Raw genomic sequence first — 24,176 nt, 5'->3', positions numbered from 1 at the left:
GTAACTCAATTCTTACATGACAGGTGTCACTTCTATCTGTTATAAAAATCAAGTTCATACTTCATCTTTCCACAAAGAAAACCTCAGAAGCAGCTGTCCCAGTCTATTAAAGATGTAAGAAGTAAGACAAATTTTTTTTTATTTTTATATAGTATATATCTGATTAGTTTGTACTAATACATTCTCATGTTACAAATGCAATTTAGTGGAAGAATCTTCCTTTTGATATTTGAATCCTCTGAACACAAACAGAACTAAACATTAAAAAATAAGCAAACAAATAAAACCCTCACTTGGATAACAGAAAAAAAAAGTTAAACAATAATTATTTCTTCTTGTTTTAAAGGTGGACCTAATATGGTTTTCTTTTTAAAAGCCTCCCAAGACAAAAAGCAGCTTAAAACCTAACTACAAGGAATATTTTTTAAATGATTTACTGAACTACCAGTCTCCAGCACCATTTTCTGTTTTCTTTTTTTTATTATTAGTTGTTCAAAACATTACAATGCTCTTGACATATCATATTTTATACATTTGATTCAAGTGGGTTATGAACTCCCATTTTTACCCCGTATACAGATTGCAGAATCACATCGGTTACACATCCATGTTTTTACATGTTGCCATACTAGTGTCTGTTGTATTCTGTTTGCAGGCTCTTCTTTGTCTATTTCTTCTCTTGCTGTTTTCACTGTTCCTGCTGCACCATTTTCATTATGGTCATCATCACCATCAAATTTTGTTTTCTTGCCCTGAAACTGTACTTTTCCCTTAGACCCAGGCTGGGCAGCTTTATTACCTTTTCCTTTTCCTTCAAATCTGAGACCTTTTGACTTCCATCTGTGATTTTTTTTTTTCAAAGTTACTTTTTTCCACACCTCCTAGTACTTCCTAAGTCACTTTTTTGTTCCTTAAGTGTAGGTTACCATTGTCTGCACCTTTGGTTTTATCCAGCGCTTCCTTGACTTTTTCTTTAAAGAGAATAATTTCCTCTTTTGCTCCTCTGATAAAGTCTATCCATTTTATTTCACCATGATTTGAACAAAGAAGTGCAGATCTTTTCTATGAGTCTGATCATCTAAGTCACCTGAAAATTTTAGCAAACGTGATCTTTTCTTCTGGAAATTTCATTTCAACATCTTCTGCTAACTTTCGTTTTTCTTCTTGCTCTTGTTTAGCTTTTAACTTAGCTTTCCACTTTTCCTTCCTCCTTCCTTCCTTCCTTCCTTCCTTCCTTCCTTTCTTCCTTTCTTCCTTCCTTCCTTCTTACTTTCTTTTCTCTTTCTCTTCCTCCTCCTCCTTCTCTCCTCCTCCTCCTCCTCCTCCTCCTCCTCCTCATTCTCCTTCTTCTTTCTCCTTCTTTTCAAAGTAATCTTCCTTAAAAAGTATTAGCAGATCTGTGTCTTTGTACTTTTGGCCAGGGGTCTCTGCAATCTCCTTAGCAGAGTCAATACTATCAAACACAGCAAATACTGACCCTTTAAATGCTTTGTGCTATGTTCTTCTCATCTGAATATTCAGTACTTAATCTTTATCTTCTAGCCATTCTTTTATGTCTTCAAGGGAAGCATGAGCTGAGAAGACTTTAATATAAACAGATCTGTTTTTTACATCATTTTAATACTCCTAGGTCACATCTGGGAGGGGTTTGCTTAGAGATCTTCAGATTTTAGTTTTGTCTTCATTGATTTTCAGAGGTTCTGCTTTAGATTTGCTCAACGCTTTCACTATTATATTAAAGTCTGTTGTTAGATGGTTTAACATATTGAATTTTATCATTATTTCCAAAGGTACCCAGCCTTCATCCAATTTGATCTGTTCCTTTAAAAAATTGTCTCTTGGCAAATTGAAGTCTTCAAAATAATATTCCATTTGATGACAGATTTTGGCCTCCAGAGCAGCCATTTTTTTAATTATCACCACTTTCAGCCCTTGTGGCTATCTAACAGCAATAGAATATCTGCACTTCACAGTGTCGCTGGCTGGCCTAAGACAAATTCTTGATAAATCTTCTGGGATACAGAAAAGTAGGGAACACTTCAGCACAAATTTTATGAAGCCATAATTATCCAAATACCAAAAGCAAACAAAAAGGTCATAAGAATAGAAAAACTATATATATCAATATCCAATGTCCCTTTTGAAAATATGCACAAAACGACTTAACAAAACAGTAGCAAATCAACCCAGCAATAGGTAAAAAAGGATTTTGCATCCTAACCAAGTGGGCTTTATCAAAGGAATGCAAAGCTGGTTGACCTTTCACAATCAAACTGTATAACATAGCATATCATTAGATGAAAAAAGAAAGAAGAACTACTTAAGATATTTTCTTTTGAAAGGAATCAACATTCATTCATTCATGACAAAAAACTCTCCAAACGACTTGAACATCTTCACACTGTCAATGTTAAATTTGGAAAAATCTTCCTTCTAAAATCATACTTGATGGTCAAAGACTAAATACTTCCCCCAAACCCTAGAAAAATGCAGAGAAACCTGCTTTTCCTGCTTATGTTCAAATGTGCTCTGAACGACTTAATTTGTGCATTAAAAGAAGTGAAGGATATACAATGTATAGAGATTAAAAAGGAAGAAATAAAACGAGCTCAATTCATAGAAAACATGATTATCTCCACATAAAATCATCAGGTATATTAAAAATAGCTATTAGAGCTAAAAAGTGGAGTTTTAAAGGTAAGAGGATATAGTGCAGCATACAAAAAATCAATTATACTTCTATAAACTAACAATTTAAAAGTGAATTGAGGGGCTGGGGATGTGGCTCAAGTGGTAGCGCGCTCGCCTGGCATGCGTGCGACCAGGGTTCGATCCTCAGCACCACATACAAACAAAGATGTTGTGTCCACCGAAAACTAAAAAAAAATAAATATTAAAAATATATATATATATAAAAAATTAAAAAAAGTGAATTGAAATATACAATTTACAGTAGAATTAAGAACAGAAACTACTCAGGTATAAATTCATCAAAATGTGTGCAAACAGTTCACTGTGAAAACTACAAAGCTTTAATGAGAGCAATTAAAGAAAACCTAATTAAATAGAGAGATACACTGTGTTCAAGGATATTCTAAAAGTCTCAATTCTCCCCAAATTGATTAACAAAATCACAATTATACGAAACAAAACCACAACAGCCAGTGTTACAGATTGATAAACTTCTGCTAAAATTTATATGGAAAAATAAAAGATTTTTTTTAATGAAAGAAATGAAAAGAAAGAGAAAAAAAGAAAGAAAGCAAAAAATAAAATTGGACATTCTCATTTACCTGATTTTGAGACTATGTATAGCACTCCACTGACCAAGGCAGTGTGTTATTGGAGAAAGAATAGTTGCATCAATCAGTGAAACAGATTACAATCCAATATTAAATGTATTCACAAAATTTTAAATTATTGGAAAAAATATTAAGAAAATTTAATAGAGAAAGGATAGTCTTTTTAATAAATAATGCTAGAAAATTGGAATATTCCAAATTCCAGAAAATGACACAATTCTATCTAACATCATGGAAAAAATTCTGCATAAAATAAATCTATTTAATAAACCCACTCCCCACCTCATATTGCTCATATTGCTGAGAAGGAAAGATGAGAAATGTTGAGCTCCAACCAGCAACATGATGAGCAACACAAAAAGAAGAAGGACTCTAGAGCCTGTGACTACTATCTTTGTACTCAATACATACTTCAAGACAAACATAAAACATATTTATGTACCTAAATATTAAAGCTAAAATGTGAGTCCTAGAAGATGAAGAAGTCGAGGAAATTTCTTTCCAAGCTGCTCAATGGTGTGAGACCAGGAATGCAAATAAACAGCTTCTCAGTGAGGTGGGTGAAACAAGGGATTTTGCTGGTATTTAATACTGGACTCTCAGAATAGCTTAAAGACTCAGAAGGTTGGATAAAATAAAATAAAAGAAACCCTATCACCAGTGCTGGTGGCCACCCAAGTGGATCCACCCTAGGCAAATTGGGGAAGAGGACTAAAACAACCTGCATTTCAGGTGGCACCATAATGTGTCTTGATATGGAAAAAGCAGAGATCCAGGACACTGTTGAACTGATCCAGTGGGTGAGTACCTATATCTTCATGTAGGAAAGATGCTGCATATGGATAGCCAATGCAGATACCATTTTTTCCACTGTGCTATGTCAGCCGGCAGCTGGTGCCCAGACCTGTGCAATCCAAGCTGTTTGAAAAACAGACCAAGCCAAGGTCTGCACCATGACTCAGAGTGCAACTAGAAAATCAGGAAAAATTCAGGTGGAGAGTGATTCACCCAGGGGAATACAGGACATCCAAACCAAAAGATTCCAGATTCCTTTCAAACCTTTTGAATCTGGAGGCTCATAGGACCAGCTGGGGGAAGTCTAAGAATTTTGATAGGGTGGGTGGGAATGACTGTGTACTTGTGACTGAGCCAGAGAGGCTGGGAAGGACAAGACCCACAGGTGGCAGAGGGGTGAAGGACTGGCTTCTTCACCACTCAAGCAGAACCCAGGGCGACTCCTGGGGTTCAGACTCCCTGTGTGGATCTCTTGCTGGGCCCCGGAGGGGTGCTGATTTAAAATCTTCAGATGAATTGCCATTCAGTGAAACACTGGAGGACTAAGTAGACCTAAAACACACCTTCAGAGAAAACCCCCACTGAGAGTGGAGAAGACAACACTCTCCAACCTGCTCCCACCTCATATTGCTCATATTGCTGAGAAGGAAAGATGAGAAATTTTGAGCTCCAACCAGCAACATGATGAGCAACACAAAAAGAAGAAGGACTCTAGAGCCTGTGACTACTATCTTTGTGCTCAATACATACCTCAAGAAAAACTTAAAGACACTTGGAAACAGACAACCAATATATATTATCATAGATAATTTTTGAAAAACTGCAATTAAAAAGAATTCTTAATTTTCCATAAAGGAACCCTCCCCATCCCCACCAATTTGAATGGTTCATGGACATATGTATATAAACATATGTGTGTCACTTTTCTCATTTCTAGCAGTTGTGAAGGTAGTTATTTTCAGACTTTGTCTTTTGAGGGCTATGGTTTTTGATTGGTATATTTTGATTTTGTTTTGTATTGTTTTTCACTTGTCCATATCTCTTGATTCTCTTTCTATCTTTTCTTTTGCTAACAGCCAAATTCTATTGTATTCTCTTTTACACTTCCTTTAATTTTTTACTTCTGCTTTTCTCCTCCTTTCTCAAAATCTTCACATCCACAATCTCTTCTGCATTCTCCTTCTTCACTGTTTGAAATAGCAAACCTTTTTGCAGACTTTCTGTTTTTACAGATGGCAATTCTTTACCATTTCTGTCTATTAAAGCAATTAATATTGTAGATGGCATCATAGGAACTATTTAGCTTAACACTATATATTGTCTGCATTAGTTGTTGTTATTTGTCTCCCCATAAAAAATGAGGTAATAGAAACTTTTAGCAACATGGTAAGTTTATAGGTAGAAGTTCTGTCAACTCAATTCATACTGATATATAGATAGACATACAAACAGTATGAAAAAACAAGGGAACAAACCATCCTAAATGAGCCAAAATACCTCAATAACAGGATCCACTAATATGACAGTGGAGAAAATGATCTGTCAAATAAAAGACAATGTAATGGGTTGAATCATTACATTGAGAGAAAATTACAAATGAGAGAAAATACAGAAAGTGAAAGATAATTTCAATAAAGAAAGGGAGATTCCAAAAAAGAACCAAATGGAGCTCCTCAAAATGAAGAAATCAGTAAATCAAATTAAAAATGTAATAGAAAGTGCATCATCAGAATACTAGATCACTTGGATGATAGAGTTTCATGCAGTGAAGACAAAATATATACACTTGAAAATAAAGTTGTTCATGGAGAAAAGTTGTTAAGAGGTCATAAACATAATTTTCAACAAATATAGGATAAAATGAAAAGGCCATATTTAAGATTCATCAGATAGGGGAAGTCTCTGAAATACAAACTAAAGAAATGCACAATATTTTCAATGAAACAGTATCTGAAATTTTCCAAACCTTAAGAATAAAATGGAAAATCAAATACAGGAATCATATAGGACTCTAAATATATAAAATTACAACAGATGCATGCCAATGGAATTTATTATAAAAGTGCCCAACATACAAAATAAGGATAGAATTTTAAAGACTGCTCAAGCAAAACTACAGGTCACATTTAGAGGTAAAGAAATCCAGATTTCAGCTGATTTTTTTCAACCCAGACTCTAAATGCTAGTAGGTCTTGGAATCATATACACCAAGTTCTGAAAGAAATAAAAACCACTATATGCTGCAAAATTAAGCTTCAGATTGAAAGATGAAATAAAAGCCTTCCACAGTGAACAAAAGTTAAAAGAATTAATAACTAGAAAGCCTGCACTACAAAACATAAAATATTTCAGGAAGAAATAAAAAATAAAATTGAAAACCATCAGAGGGAGAAACTACATTAGAAAAATAGTCAATAAAATGAGAAACTGAATATAAATTAAAAACCAGAAATAAATAAAAATAACAGAGATTAAAAATGATTTCTGTAAAATAACATTCAATGTCAATGGCCTAAACTCATCTACTAAAATGCATAGACTGGAAGATTGGATTAAAACACAAGACCCAACAATATGCTGTCTCCAAAAGACTCAACTCATAGACAAAGACATTTTTGGTAAAAAGACTGAAAAAACATATCATTAACAAGGATCTTGTAAAGAAGCAGAGGTCCCTGTGCTCATATCAGATAAAGAGGACTTCAAGCCTAATTTAATCAAAAGGGGAAAAGAAGGCCATTTCATACTACTTAAGGAAATTGTACATCAACAAGAAATAACAATCTTAAATATTTATGCACTAAACAATGGAACATCTATGTACATCAAATAAATCCTTCTCAATGTCAAGAAATAAACAGATCACCACACAATAATACTGGATGACTTTAACATGCCTTTCTTATCAGTGGCTAGGTCTTGCAAACAAAAACAAAATAAAAATCTATAGAATTAGGAAATGCATTTAATAATTTATACTTAATAGACATATAGAATATTTCATTCATCAATATCCATCAATTACTTAATACACTTTCTTCCCACCCACACATGGATCCTTCTAAAATTGACCATATCCCAGACCACAAAGCAACTCTTAACAAATAAAAAAAATAAAGATAATACCTTACATTTTATCAGATAATAATAGACTGAAGTTAGAAATCCATGATAAAATAAAAAAAAAATAGAAGCTACTCTGTACCTGAAGACTAAGATGCTATTGAATGTTGAATGGATAGCAGAAGATACCAGGAATGGAATAAAAAATACTTAGAGGTAAATGAGAATAGTGATACAATGTATCAAAATCTCTGGGCCACTCTGCAGGCACTTCTAACATGAATTACAGCATTCAGCTCATTCATTAAAAGAACAGAAAGTAACTAAATGAATACTCTAACATGACATATAAAGGCCCTAGAAAAAGAAGTAGAACAGTAGAAGACAAGAAATAATTAAAACCAGGATCAAAATCAATAAAATTGAAACAAACAAATAAAAAAACAATTGAAAAAGCAATGAAGCAAAAGTCAGTTCTTTGAAAAAATAAATAAAATAGATAACCTTTAGCCAACCTAACCAAAAAAAAAAGAAAAAAACCTCAGATTACTAAAATTCATGATAAAAAAGGAAATATTACCACAGACAATACTGAAATATGGAAGATAATCAGAAAGTATGTTGAAAATTTATAATCCAATAAATTAGAAAATCTTGAAGACATCAACAAATTTCTAGAGACATATGACTTACTCTAAATAAATCAGGAGGACATATAAAATTGAAACAGATCAATTTTAAGCAAGAACTTGAAATCACCCTCAAAAACCCATCAAAAAAGAAAAGCCCAGGAACAGAGAGTTTCTCAGTAGAGTTTAACCAGACACTAAAAGAAGAACTAACATGACTCCTCCTCAAATTATTCCATGGAATAGAAAAGGAGAGAACCCTTCCAAACTGATTCTGTGAAGATAGTAACACCCTGATACCAAAACCAGGCAAAGACACACCAAGGAAAGCAAACTTCAGACTAATATCCCTAATAAACATAGATCTAAAAATTCTTAATAAACATACTGGCAAATCACACACAGAAACATATTTTAAAGGTAGTGTGCCATGATCAAGTGGATTTTATCTTAGAGATGCAAGGTTAGTTCAACATATGGAAATCAATAAACATAATTCATCACATTGGGCTGGGCTTGTGGCTCAGTGGTAGAGCACTTGCCTAGCATATGTGAAGCACTGGGTTTAATTCCCAGAACCATATATAAATATGTAAAATAGAGGTCCTTTGACAACTAAAAATATATTTTAAAAAGTTTCATCATAAAAACAGACTTAAAGACAATAATCACATGATTACCTCAAAAGATGCAAAATAAGCATTTGACAAAATACAGCATCCATTCATGCTCAAAACACTAGAAAAACTAGGAATATAAGGAAAATGTGTCAGTATTGTAAAAGCTATATATGTTAAACCCAAGGTCAATTTCATACTAATTGGAGAAAAATTGAAAGCATTTCCTCTAAGAACTGGAACAAGACAGGGATGCCCAATTTTACCACATCCATTCAACGTAGCCCTTGAAACTATAGCCAAAGCAGTTAAACAGAAGAAAGAAATTAAAGAGATATTAATAGGAAAAGAAGAACTCAAAATATCCTTATTTGTTGATAACATGATTCTATATTTAGAAGACCAGAGAAACTCTACCAGAAAAATTCTAGAACTCATAAATGATTTCAGCAGAGTAGCAGAATATAAAATTCACATCCATTTATCAATTGCATTCCTATAAAAAAGTGATGGATCAACTGAAAGGGAAGTTAGGAAAACAATCCCATTCACAATAGCTTCTAAAAAGAAAATAAAATATTTGGGAATTGAGGTAACAAAAGAGGTAAAAGATCTCTACAATGAAAAGTACAGAACACTAAAGAAAGAAATTGAAGAAGACCTTAAAAGATAGGAAGATATTTTATGCTCTTGGATAGGCAGACTTAATATTGTCAAAATGGCCATACTACCAATAGTGCTCTACAGATTTAATGTAAATCCTATTAAAATTTCAATTATATTCTTCACAGAAATAGAAAAGGCAGTCATGAAAATCATTTGGGAAAAATAAGAGGCCCAGAATAGCCAACAAAATCCTTAGTAAGAGAATTGAAGCAGGAGAACCTAAATTATGCTACAGAACTATAGTAACAAAAACAGCATGATATCTCACCAAAATAGACATGAACACTAATGGAACAGGATAGAAGACACAAAGACAAACCCACATAAATACCATTATCTCATGCTAGACAATGGTGCCCAAATCATACATTGGAGAAAAGATAGCCTCTTCAAAAAAATTATTGCTGGGAAAACTAGAAAGCAATATGTAGCAGAATGAAATTTCACCAATATTTCTCACCCTGCATAAAACTCATGTCAAAGTAGATCAAAGATTTAGGTATTTTATCAGAAATTCTGCACCTACTCAAAGAAAAAAGTAGGTCCAACACTCTAACATGATGGCTTAGAAATTGACTTCCTCAACAAGACCCCTAAAGCATTATAAGTAAAGAAAAAAATCAATAAATATGATGATATCAAACTAAAAACCTTTTTTCACAAAAATGAATCAAGTGTGTGAAAAGAGAACTTACAAAATGGGAGAAATCTTTGCCATCTGCACCTCAGATAAGGCATTATTTTCAAAATATACAAAGAACTCAAAAAGGTTAACACCAACAAAACAACCCAGTCAATAAATGAACAAAGGAACTAAACAGATACTTCTTAAATGAAGAAATATGAACAGTCAAGAAATACATGAAAAAATGTTCAGCATTTCTAGTAATTTGAAAAATTCAAATTAAAACTACACTGAGATGTCCCCTCACTCCAGTCCAATTATCAAGAATATAAGTAGCAATAAATGCTGGCAAGGATGTGGGGAAAAGAGTACACTCATATATTGTTGGTGGGACTGAAAATTGGTGCAACTACTGTTGAAAGCTGTATGGAGATTCCTCAAATCTAGCACTAGAAATGAAAACAATAATTGACCTGTTAAAACACTCCTGAGTATATATCTAAAGGAGTTAAAATCAGCATACTACAGTGATACAGCCATATTAAAGGGTATACGAGCATAATTCACAATAGCTAAGCTATGGAACCAGGTGCCCTTCAACAGATGAATGGATAAAGAAAATGTTGTATGTATACAGAATGGAACATTACTAAGCCATAAAGAAGAATGACTTTATGACATTTTCTGGTAAATGGATGGATCTGGAGACTATCATGCTAAGTGAAATCAGCCAATCCCCTAAAACCAAATGCTGAATATTTTCACTGATATATGATGCTAACTCACAATAGAGGGTGGTGAAGGTAGAATTTTCATGGATTAAACAAAGGGGAATGAAAGGAATGGAGGGGAGATAGGAATAAATTTGACATAAATTTCATACACCAGAGTGAATCTCACCACTGTGTACATCCAGAAGACTGAGATCCTATTTAGAATAAGGTATAACTCATGTTTGTATGCCAAAATAAACTCTAATGCCATGTATAATTAAAAAGAACAAATAAAAAGTAAAACTATGAAAATTCTACAGGAAAACATGGGAAGTATATTTTTGAGAATGGAGTAAGCAAAGACAACTAGGTTGTGCATAAAATATGCAATCTTTAAATAAAACATGTAAAATTTGTCTTTGTTAACTAAATATTTGGTGTGTGTGTGTGTGTGTGTATGTGTATGTGCATATGTTTGTGTGTATGTGTTTTCAATTTGAAAGACACTTGGAACCTCCTCAAACTACTGAGTGATTTTAGCAAGCTTAATCTACAATAGCCAATTGCTTTCCTATAAATCAGTAATGAACACATGGGATTTGAATTTAAAAGAAAAACACCATTTCTGTTAGCATGAATCCAAAATGAAATACTTAATTCTAACTCTATCAAAATATATACAATGTCTGTATGAGAAACTATGAAACTGTGATGAAAGAAATCTAAGAAATAAGTGGAGAGAGAGTCCACGTTGATATATAGGTCAACTCAATATTCTCATGATCTTCCCAACTCAACCTATAAATCAAAAATGCAATCTTAATCAATGCCTGCATTGAGTTATTTTGTGGATATTCACAAAATATATCAAAAGTTCAAACAAAGTGAAAACTTCTAGAGTAGCTAAAACAATAAGAAAGACATACAAAATCAGTGGACTGATTCTATTTGACTTCAAGACTGATAAAGGCATGAGACAGTAGCTACAAAGCTTACTACATATACCAAGAGAGTATATGTAGTGAAGAGAGAACTTACAAAATGGGAGAAATCTTTGCCACCTGCACCTCAGATAAGGCATTAATAGATATCCCAATGTAATAGAAGAAAAAGTACAGAAATAGATTCCCATAAAGGTAAAGAGCTAATCTATGACAAAGGAGAAAATGGTGTAAAGATTGTCTTTTCAACAAATGAAAATGAATCTAGACATAGACCTTTTACCATTCACATTAACTCAAAGTTGATCAAATATGTACATATAAATCCCCAAACTATAAAACTCATAGATAATAATAGGAGAAAATGTAGATGGATATTTGTACATTGATGACATTTTATATGCAACAATAAAGGCATGATAAATGAAAGCAATAATTAATGAGATGAAATTCATTCAAATTAAAAACTTCTGCTTTCCAAACAATACTTTGAAGAGAATAAGACTGGAAGAAAATATTTGCAAATGACTTAACTTAAAAAGGACTGCTATACAAAATACACAAGATTCTTGTAAATTCACCAATAAATAAATGAGCAGCTTTGTTAAAAATGGGGAAGAAACATGAACAGGCACATAACCAAAGAAGAGATAGAGATGGCAGATAAGTGAAAGAAAAGATGTTGAACATCATATGCCAGTTAGAACAGCGATGAACTACAATTACATAACTATTAGGATGATCCAATTATATAACACTGATAAAACCAAATGCTGGTAAGAATATAAAATAGCAAGAATTCTCATTTACTGCTGGTGGGAATTTAAAATTGTATAGGAGAGCCATGTCAGAGAATAGTTTGGTAGTTTATTTAAAAACTATACATGTTTTTATTGTATTATCTAGCAGTTATGTTGCCTAAATGATCTGAAAACTTATGTCTATGTGAAAATGAAAACCTGAACACAAATATTTCCAGCTTTATTCATATTTACCTACCTGGAAAGGCTATTTATTGTAGTCATTTAGGTAATATCCTAGAAAAGGCAAAACTATGGAGACAATCTAAAGGCAAGTGGAATTGGAGAAAGGGATGAATAAGCAAAACATAGAGGACTTTTAGTACACTGAAGATATTCTGTGTGAAACTATAAATTATATATATATATATGATACATATATATATTATACATATTATACATATATAATTATATATGTATATACATATATAATCCGGCTGTAAACCATGGACCTTGATGACAATGATGTGTCAATCTAGTTTCATTAATTGTAAAGCACATCCCACTCTGTGTGGGCTTGGGTTAGGCTATGTCCATGTGGAGGAAGGTATATGTAGGAACTATATACCTTCTTTTCCCTTTTGCTAAGAACTTAAAACTGCTCAAAAATCATCTATTATTTTAAGAAAATGGTCAAAACATCTAAAGACACATTTTACTTTAGAGATGAAGGACAAATAAGCACCTGAAAAGATGTCCAACATTATTATTAAATCAAAATTAAAACAACAATTAGCTGTTTCTAAACATCTATCAGAAGAGCTTACATTAAAAGAAAAAAGAGAGAGAAAGAGAAAACAAAAACAAAGACTCTAGAAACTGGTAGTGAAGATGTAGAGCAAAAGGAAATAGAATATATTGCTGGTGAGAAGAGAAACTGGCATAGCCAGAATTTTTGAAGTTTATTATAAAGTGAAACATGCAGCTGCCATTAGAAATAGCAAAATAGCAAATAGCAATCCTATATACTTACTCAGGAGAAATAAAACACATATGTTCAAAATTAGACCTGTATATAAATAGTGGCAACTACTGTATTTGTAATTTCTCAACCTAGAAATGACTCAGATATCCAAATACCAGGGAAGACATGGACAAAGTGTTCTACATTCATACAATTTAATATTATGAAGGCATTTAAAGGAATAAAGCTCCTAATATGTGCAACAGTATGGGTGAAATTCAAGAGCACGTGCAAAGAAAAAGAAACCAGACACACAAAGTGCTCTATACTACATGATCTGTTGACATTCAGGAAAAGGTTAAACTAGGAACAAGAATCAGATCAGTGGATTCAGAGACTGAGAGTGATAGAAGGAGAGTATGTACAAAAGGGCATAAAGGTTGGCTGTTACAGCTTGGAAAGGTAGGCCAGGAGGATTGCAGGATTGAGGCCAGGAAGATTGCAGGATTGAGGCCAGCCTCAGAAAATAAGCAAGCCCTTAAGCAACTTAGCAAGATCCTGTCTCAAAACAAATAAAAAAGTGAATGAATAAACAAAGAAACAAATAGAGTTGGGAATGTGGCTCAGTGGTTTTTGTACTAGGATTTGAGTTCAAATCCTAGTACAAAAAAAAAAAAAAAAGCATGTGATAGGGACAGGTATGAAAGAATCTTTTGATGGTAATGAAAATGGTTAAGTTTTTCATACATTTGTAAAACACATCAAACTGTAGTCAGAAAGGGTAAATTTTCCCATGTAAGTTATTCTTAAATTAACCTCACTTTAAACATGAAATAAAGTGCATGAAAACTCATGCCTTATTCTTCTCTGTAAGGTTCTAAAAATGAGAATGGATAAAATGTCAAGTCAATTCAGCAAACAGCTGGCACATTCCAGCTAGATTAATAATGTTTGATTGATTGATTTTTCCTTTCATTAATTTTGATTGATGTCCCTCCAATATTTAAGTAATTAATTGGATCCAATTTTGTGCTTTTAATTCAACAGAAAAAGCACTTTTACAGAGGCTATCTAACACTGAATATTTAGAATAATCACTATCTCCCCCACTTAACCCAACAGGAAGCCACACCAAAAATTTTATTATTTAACAATACAGCTCAATAAGTCCCTTCATTAATTAAATAAGCTTAAAAACTGTCATAACTTTACTATCTTAATTAGTTCTCAATGAATATGTGAGAACCACTTAAAGTTCCTCCTGTAGTTTTTGATAGCTGTTATTCCTTGATCTGAAAAGACCAGAAGGAAGCACAAGAGTTGTAGACTGAACATTCATGTTGGCAAATATTTGAGAAATAATCCTTCCTTATTCAGTAAATACCTCAACTTGAAAACAACTGAGTGGAATTTAAAAAATATTCTTTATATTTATTTTTCTATTTTAATTTAGCACTAGTCCTAAGAATCTTCATACAAAAAAAAGTCATAGTCAGACACTTTTCAATTTTATTTCTCTTTAAACCATCCATTCTCCTCACACATTTTGAAATAATAAACTTTGCCAAAGATTTCAGGCCTGATAAAATAAGTGTTGAATTAGAATAGCACTTCCACACATGGAAATTGGGAGTTTCTGAAAGGGCAACTAGGAAATGACTTATTACATATTTATTGTCACCAAAAGTACATATGTGTTCAATTATAACCAACTATTCATTTTCTCATAGTTGTGTAGTCTTAAACTCTTTTTTTATACTTCAACTGAAATACTCCCTAAACCCCAGAATATCTAAAGAATATAAATGTTATAACCTGCCTAAAATATCATCCTTTGATGCATTAAACATCATTTCCTTTTCTCAGAATTCAGATCCATATTTTTACCATGACAAACAACATCATTATAGTTGACATTTTCTCTATTGCACAAAGTTTGTATCATAAATTAAGATAGAAATGTTCTGATGATATGATGAGGAAACAACTAGCTAACATGATAAGTTATTTGTAATGGTTTGAAAAAACAAATTTAATAAGGAAGATATTATTTAGGTAGTAACCATATTAAAGAAGCAATCTTTTTTTCTGTTGGAAGAATTAAATTTCCAAATTAACATTCTCAAATCCTTCAGATAAATGTCTCTAGAGTCTTATAAAATAGTATATTTTAATCATTTGTACTAATTTTTCTGAAATGAAGTAAATGCATTTTAAAATGTAGATTTAAAAATAGTGAGCATTATTCCAATTAAAAATGACCTATCTCCATAAATGATATCCCAATCATAACCTTTATATCTATTTTGGTTATACAAATTTTCTTTTTCATTTTGACTCCGTTTCAAATTGTTGTATTTACTGAATAAGGAAGAAATTTTTTTTTTTAACTCTTTGGAAATGTGGGTACTTAGTTTCAATCCTTGTGTTTTCTTCTAGTCTTTTTGAACCAATGAATAATACAGGAAGAACTGTAAGTTCCTCCTCATATTTTTGACCAGTTGCTGCAGTTCAAAGAAATGGTATCCACAGTTCAGACTGATAATCAGGGTAAATTTTTTTTAACATACCATGAACCGATTATTTATTGTGGAAGGTACCTTTCTTTTTTGCTTCTTCAATTAAAGCAAGATTCTGCTGTTTATCTGTTTCTTAGAATATAAGGGTAAAATCACAAATATTCATCTACACATGTAATAAAGAAATATGTTTAGAATTATTCTTGATTTTTAAAATAGTCCTCTTCAAAGGAAATAGAAGATCAAAAAAATAAGATGATTTATATTTAAATCGTTGACTGTAGGAGAACTTATTAAATCAGTAAGTATAATGATGAACATATAAACAAATTAAAATGTTGTTCTCTATCTGAACAAATAAAAATATATTGAAAATCTCGGTGTAGTGTATGCTTATCAATGCAAAAAATTTTAAGCAAAAATTAATCTGTATTTTGCTGAAATTTTCTATAAAAGCAATGGATATTGTCAATTATATTTAACTGTTTTGCTTTATATTTTTATTAACCTTGATACTAACTTGTCTTGAAAAACAGAAGTATGCACCAAGATTTCAATTTCATTATAAAAATAAATTGAAAATACTACTTTTCTAAGGTGTGAAGAGAAAGAGGAGAGAGAGAAAGAGAATATGAAAGAGAGAATTCTCATTAATTAGGTGAGATAAATTATCAATGATGAGAAGTTTGAGATTTCTGTTTCTGCCTGTAATCTGCAGGGAAAGTCATAAGAAAATTATGGGGGGAAAATGGATATTATATCTTTGGAAGGAAACTTTGATACAAATTGGTCATTTTCTATTTGTCTTTATTACTTTCAGTATAAAGTGGTCATTGGAATTCTAACCAGCATCTTAGAAATTCAGTTTCTAATTTTCCTCTCTTTTAGAAGATTTTTAAAGTAAAACATAATATATCAGAAGTAAGTTTTGTTATTTTTTTCTATGCTGCTTCTTATAACAAGATATAATAATCTTTAAGGTCTTTGTGCCCCCTACACACAATTTCACCTAGAAAATCTAAGACATTTAAAAGAAATATAAAAGTTAATTAGGGCTAGAGATATAGCTCAGTTTGTAGAGTGTTTGCCTCACATGCACAAGGCCCTGGGTTCAATCCCCAGCACCACACACACAAACACACACACACACAAAGGTATTCTTTAAAATGAATGTTGATATTGAATTTTCTTAAGACACAAATTCTTTATTATGATACTCAGTGTGAGTACAGAAATTATTTTCTTATGGCATAGAAATATTTTTCTGTTCATGTTGTTAAAGCCAAGGATTAGAGTTATTTTATTAGCATAGTTAAAACTCTAATTAAATTAAAATGAACATCTACAGGAAAAGCAAAATATTAATCAAGTTATTTTAGATAAGGAAATTTGTGCTAAAATACTAACCTTAATGATTTTCTTTTTACTATCAGTTTTAGGTATTAAAAATATTCATTCAATCTATTCAGTATTCCCAAGTTCTTGTTTTAACTTTATAGAAGGGACAATGTGTGATTAAGCACTAATACCCTGGATTTTAAGAATTGAAGCAAGATGATATATATTACTGAGAATATTACACAATAATGCCATATCAGCACAATAATATTTAAAATGTAAAAACAAAGTTCAAATTTTTGAATGCCCTAATGGTGAAGTATAATGGATTTAATTCCTGAATACCAAATAGATTAAACACTGACTTGTATCTTAAGAAAATTCACAAAAAATGAATTTAGTGCATTACCTACTCAACAGCTCTCATGTCAGAGACGTTTATATAAAAATCAAACATTGAATATCATTATTTAAAACACCTTAAGATTAGATAGGTATAGCAGAAGAGGAATCACAGGAATCTTCCATTCTTTTCATAACAGAATAATACCCCTCCATGTTATGGGTTTTGTATTCTTTTTTAATAGGCAGAGTTAACTCTAAACAGAATCAAAATTGGCAGGAATTTGCCATCTCAAGACCACACCCTGAAGTTCTCTTGCCAGCTGAGACTGGCTACTGCTCAGACTCACAAATCTCAAGGTCCCTTTGTTAGGTAACGTAATTATCTTCTAAAATGGAATTCATTCCCCCATAATAAAAAATATTATCCTGATTTAGGATATTTTATTCTGAGGTAGTCAGTCAGCTGAAACCAACTCTCTTCAGAACCAGAAGATTTTTGTTGATGTTAAGAAGATAATGAAAATAAAATCTAGCATTAGAAAGGCAGAAACCAATAGAGAGTAATTAGACATTGTTTTTGTCGGGGTTTTTTTTTTTTTTTCATAACTGTGACCAAAAGACATGACAAGAAAAATACAGAGGAGAAAAGGTTTATTTTGTCCCAGGATTTCAGAGGTCTTGGTCTACAGAATGCCAACTCCATAGCTCTGAGGCAAGGTGAGGTAGAACATTGTGGTGGAAAGGTGTGGAGGAGGAAACAGCTCAGCACATGGCAACAAGGAAACAGAGAGAAACTCAACTCACCAGGGACAAAATATAAACCCCAAAGTCACACATCTAGGGACCTACCTTCCCCAGTCACATCCTACCTGCCTACAGTTATATGCTCTGAGTAGGTTAAGGCTCCTCTAACCAAATAATTTCACCTCTGAACTTTCTTGCATTGTTTCACACATGAACTCTTGATGGACACCTCACATTATAAACCATAACAATCATCATCATGCAAGGAATGGATATGCAAAAGGGCATAGATTTAATACAATTAATAAAAATTTGACTTTATTTTTCTAAGGACGAAAACTGCTAAAATGTTAAGGTTAAGGTTTACATGGCTTGCAAATCAAATTAATAAAAACGGTGCTAGAAAAGGTAATCAGTTTTCTTGTTCTGTCACAATTAGAAAAGCAAACTTAGACTTCAGTACATATCAGTAAAAAGGTGTCTGGGAAAGAAATCCTTAGAATGTTGGTAAGTGGGGCAACCTTAAACCCTGTACCTTATGGGAAGCACAGAATGCATATTCATCTGAAAAGTGTGATGGTTTGGATAGGAAGTATCCACAAAAGTACCTGTGTTAATGCAGGAATAGTTAGAGGCAAATGATTAGATTATGAGAGCTGTTACCTAATCAGTTAATCCTAGTTTAAATGCACTAAGTAGTGATAACTATAGGGAGATGCTGGAGGAGGAGACTAACTGGGGACAAGCCCTGGAAGGGCTCATCTTCCCTGCAGTGCCTGCCCCCCAACCCTCTGCTGTCATGTGCAGAGCAGTGCTCCTGTGTCATGCTGTTCCACCATAATGTTCTGCCTCATTTTGGGCCTAGAGCAATGGAGCCAACCATGGATTAAATCTTTGAAACTGTGAACCAAAATACACCTTTTCCTCCTCTAAGTTGTTCTTGTCAGGTCTTTTGGTCACAGTGACAAAAGCTGACTAACACAGTAAGTAAAATATAATGAACTTAATACCCATTGGTCCAGGAAACACAGAACTTACATTCCTACAGTATCTTAGAGGTTAATATTACCACACCAACAAACATGAGCTAAGTTCATGTGACTCTGTAATGACAGGTGACAGCAAATTAATTGAACTATTTTCCAATTAGTGTAAAACTTTGCTTCATGTATTTTATCAGTTTTACAGTTACATTTCAAAGGAGCTTAATCTAGTACGAGTTACTCTGTCATAACCCCAAACAAACTGAAGTCCTTATATTAACATTAAAACTACATTCCTGAAGTACTCATGATTTAGGACTTTGGAACAGAAACTGAGGATTATTCACTATATATAATATTAAAAATTTGGGCAAAAAATGTTCCTTTCTTTGAATTCACATCTTTGAAATTCTTCTCATCAAGAGACATAGTCTATGCTGGCCTTGTGATTTAATCTAAGTATTGATGCTAAGAAGTGATGCTATTCCAGGTGTAAGACTAAACTCAAGAGGCCTTGCATTAGTCTGCACTTTTGAAAATCTGTCATCACCATGTGAATAGACATGAGTTACACTCTTGGATAACAAGAGTGACTGCCATCACCTCTGACAGCCAAACAGCCAGTGAGGCCAACCTAACATGGGCTGCTGCCAGTCAGGTTGCCAGCTGATCAAAGAGACATGAACAAGCCCATAAACCATTATGTGAGCCTGGACCAGATTAGAAAAGCTCCTCAACTGGCTCTTAGACTTAAGAGCAGTAAATATTGATTTTAATACTATATTTTGGAGTAGATTGTTATATTATGGACTAGATTATTACTAAAGTGATTACCAAAGAAGGGAAACAATGACTCCCAGAGACCACAATACCTTGTGAAGATTTAACATAAGACCTTCACAAATGGTGTCACAGATTAGCAGAGTTAATTTATTATGGGGTTATTCAATACTTGGAAATTGGAGCTTTAAAATAGCTGGAATATGGAAATCTCATGGAACAAATTGAGTATTTAGCTGAAGCCCTGGAAAATTTATGTCTTAGGGGTAACTCTATCAATAAAAGCTAATCTGAGTTTAATTTTAAAACTCAATTATCATCATTTTAAAAGGGAATAAATTGCATCTAATGATCTACCAGAAGTTTAACTGATATGAGAAAATTATCAATGCATGCTCAAGTAGTAGGTAAAAGTTTGATAAAGAATAGGATGTCTATATGGATTTAAGTGCCTCCTCACAAATTGTATATTATTCAAAAAGGGGAAAAAAAAAACAAAATTACCTTCGATGAGCCTAGCAGATATTACAATGATGATTATATGGCAGACTGTATTTTCTAAGGTGGCTACAGCAATATCACTCAATCTACGTGGTCTTTTTACAGTGAACACTTGACATTTATTGTTAGGGATTAGATCTGAAATGTGCCCCAAAGTCTCATGTGTTCTGTGGTGGGATGTTGGGAAGAGATTAAATCATGAAGGGTTCCCATATCATTAGTAGATTAATCCTTTAATGGCCTAATGGACCACTGGGAGGTAGGATCTAGTTGGAGTAAGTAGGTCACTTAAGATTACCCTGGAAGGGTGTGTCTTATCTCTGGCTTATTCCACTCCCTCTCTCTGCTTTCTGGTTACCATGAGCTGAGCAGCTTTTTTTTCTCCCACACCATTCCAACATGATGTTTTGTCTCACCTCAGGTAAGAGTGGGCTGACCATGAATGGAAACTTCTGAAACCATGGATCAAAATAAAACTTTCCTCCTTTAAGTTTTTCTTGTCAGGCATTTTAGTCACATCAATTACAAGCTGACCAGAACCCTTAGACAAACCTTTGTATCTGCTTCAATAAATTTATAATATTGGAAGTGATATAATGTGATTTTTGAAGTTAGGTTATAAAACCTTCCTGAACCTCTACTTACTCTTTTGGGATGCTTGCTCTTGAACCTAACCACTATATTGAAGAAATCCAAGCAGTCTATAGAGAGGCCAAGGTAGAGCGAATTGAATTCGCTGTCCATAAACCCAAGTTAAGCTCTTAGAATACAGCTCCAAATGGCTAGGAAAATAAATTGTTTTGAAAGTCTGTCTCCAATACCTCAGCAAAGCTATCTTAACTAATGTTGCTTGGAGCAAAGCTGAGTCATTCTCAATGAACTATTTCCAAATTGCTGATTTGTGAAAAAAAGAAATTTTTGTAGTTGCTTTAATCTGCAATCATGCAGCAATAATACTTGGAAAACTTTCTGGTACAGGAAAAAGGATACTTGGATACAAGCAACTATTGAAATTTCCATCTGGCTTCTTAATTCCTATGATAAAGTGGGAGAGATGAGAGATAAATTTAAGTATATAACAGAACAACAACAATAGAAACACATTAAATATAGGGAATCCAGGACTTGTGTACACAAATAAAGCTGTTTCTTATGTCCATCCTTTTCAAATGGCAGTCTTATATTAAGTGTGTCAGGCTAAAGATCCTCTGAGATTCTTGTGGGTGTGTCCCCACAGCAGCCTCAAAGTGATCTTAAGGTAAAGTAAGATATATCTCTAGGAAAATTGTTGCTGTTGTTTTTGTCTAATGAAGTATATTGATCAACAGATACATAAGAAACCCACAATGTTTTTTTTTTAATTTATAGTAAATGATACTGAGAAAAAGAGAGTCAGTATGAAAAAATTTTAGAGGCCTTTGGGCCCAAAGTCTGTTCAGTTGAAAACAGAGAACATTTATTACAGAAAAGGAAAGTTGACTCAGAAGGCAGATCTATGGTGTAGAGAAAGCCAGTAGCCTTGGAGAACAGAACTAGGGGTAGAACTGAGTCTTAAGAAGGCAGAAGCATGTGCATGATAGACTGGAATATTTTGGAAACAGTGACTGCAGAAAGTCACCGGCTTCCTTCTTTTAAGTGAAGAGGCAGGGTGGGGGAATTAGGGCAGATATCTATACTGGACAGTATAGATAGCATCATCCCAGTGCACTTTGGTATGTGAAGGTCATTTAGTTCAGAGTTACCCATATTGAAAGGAATAGATCTCAAGTTGCTGATTAAAGTGGGAGGGGAAGAAGGAGAGGGAGTAAGGGAGAGAGGGAGAGAGAAGCAAATAATTGGATAGTTGGTGAAGTATCAGATATAAGAAAAACCTCACTATCCTCACATTTTTTGTTTGTTTGTAAAATTGAAGTTGTATTTAAAAAGAAATACAGACTACCTTTGATTCCACTGCTGCCATCCTGAGGTCGCCTGGAGGTCTTCTTTCTGGGCTGCCACAAAAGCCATTGCAGTGCCCAGAGGTCTTTTCTCTGGGCATTGCCTCAGTTACCTCCATTGCAAATTCTGACACTGCCTCCATAGCCCCTGCCATTGAACCGGAAGTCTACTGTCAATCAACTGCCACCTGCATCGCTACTACCATTGCTGCTGCCTCTGATTCTGCTGCTGCCAGTCTGAGACCACCTGGAGGTGTTCTTTATGGGTGCTGCTGCCACAGAAGAAACCACTGCCCCAGATGCAACTGAAGCCCACACTGCTCCTGACCCCCAGAGATCGCCTGGTGATGCTGACTCACAGCTGCAGTTGTAGCCACTGCTGCAGCTGCAGGCTACTGCTGAGCTGCTGCCTGCTTCCAACCACCACCACCACTACTGCTGCTACCACAGCCTAGAGGATTGCTTTAGGGAAGACTCCAGGTTTGTTTGCACCCATTTTGGAACATTAGCCAGAGCCTGGCATCTGGGTGCCAGCAGGTTTACCATCACAAGGGTCTCTGTCTGGGGACTCTGGCTGGGACCTGCAGGGTGAGGGTGAGGGTGCCTACGGGTTTGGGTTTGGAGGAGACTGGAGTTTTCCTGCTGAGAGTGCTAGTGGCCCTTATTTTGCTGCTGCATTTCAGGATTGCTCCTTTGCATGTGTATATCCCTGGTGGTCTCTCTGCAAGTAGGAGCAACATTGAGATCTTGGTACTATTGCATGGCCAATCCTGAGGTATCTGAAGCCCTGATCTGTGGGATAGAGACTGGGTATTAGGGCTGATTTGGATTTGGTGATCCCCAGAGACATCAGAGACAGGGCTGAGAAACTGTTGAACACTGAAAAAGACAGTTTGACTCTCCAGCAAGATTTATTTTATTTTTTCATTCACTAATCTCTCTACCATATTTGGAACAGGATTTTTTGTATGCATCAGCGTGTGGAAGACAATGATAAATGAATGGTGTTTTGCATTTTTGTTTTATTCTTATGTCGTTAATTTTTTTTCTCTTTGTTCGTATTCTTCCTCTCTCATCTATTTTCTTGAATTTTATTTCCAACTTTTCTCCAACCAACAACCAATCTTTGTCGGCTCCTCTTCTACTCTTCCTGTGAATTTTTACTTTTAGCTTCTATCTTCCTCCCTTGAGAATATTGCATACTACACTCCCTCTGTTCTCTCATCCACCATTTGAAATTGTAAATTGTTTTAACAAACATTCTGTTTGTACTATAGATAGTTATTGAACTCATCATTTTGGTTTAATGCAAGAAAGCAGTAGACACCTTAGTGGGAGTTACTAGGTTTAAGGCTATATTTTGTGTATACTGGGTGCTATTGATATTGGTCTTAGCAGTAAAGGTGAGGTGCTGGAAACATTCAGGACACTATAGGTCTACAGGGTAGAATTTATCCTGCCCTCGATCCATATTTCTACATGGGAAAACACACTAACAACATGAAAAAACAAGGGAATAAAGTGCTTCAAATAAACCAAGATGCTTCAACAACAGAAATTACTGATAAGACAGTAGAAGAAATGTTCAAGAAGGAGTTCAGATTGTATATAGTTAAATTGATATTTGAAGTAAAGGAGAGTGTAAGCAGTGAAATCAAAGAAAAAATACAGGAAGTGAAAGTCTATAAAGAGTTAGATATCGTGAAAAAAAAAAAAAAAACAAACAGAAATCATTGAAATGAAGGAATCAGTAAACCAAATTATAAATTCACTAGAAATAATCACCAACAGACTAGACCACTTGGGAGACAGAACCTCAGACAATGAAGACAAAATATATAATCTTGAAAGTAGAGTTGAACATGCAGAGAAGATGGTAAGAAACCATGAATAGAACATCCAAAAATTATGGGATAACATGAAAAGACCAAATTTAAGAGTTATCAGAACAGATGAAGGAGCAGAGACACAAAT

At 33.8% G+C, this 24,176-nt stretch overlaps 1 pseudogene; it reads right to left on the bottom strand.

Moving 5' to 3' along the window:
- Positions 1–432: 432 nt before the first annotated feature.
- On the bottom strand, positions 433–22,357 carry LOC107141136 (annotated as a pseudogene).
- Between the last annotated feature and the right edge of the window lie 1,819 nt (positions 22,358–24,176).

Source organism: Marmota marmota, unplaced genomic scaffold, assembly GCF_001458135.2.
Source record: "Marmota marmota marmota unplaced genomic scaffold, marMar, whole genome shotgun sequence".
NCBI classification, from domain to species: domain Eukaryota; kingdom Metazoa; phylum Chordata; class Mammalia; order Rodentia; family Sciuridae; genus Marmota; species Marmota marmota.
The sequence above is the reverse complement of the archived record's forward strand: the minus strand, read 5'-3'. Positions and strand labels throughout refer to the sequence as shown.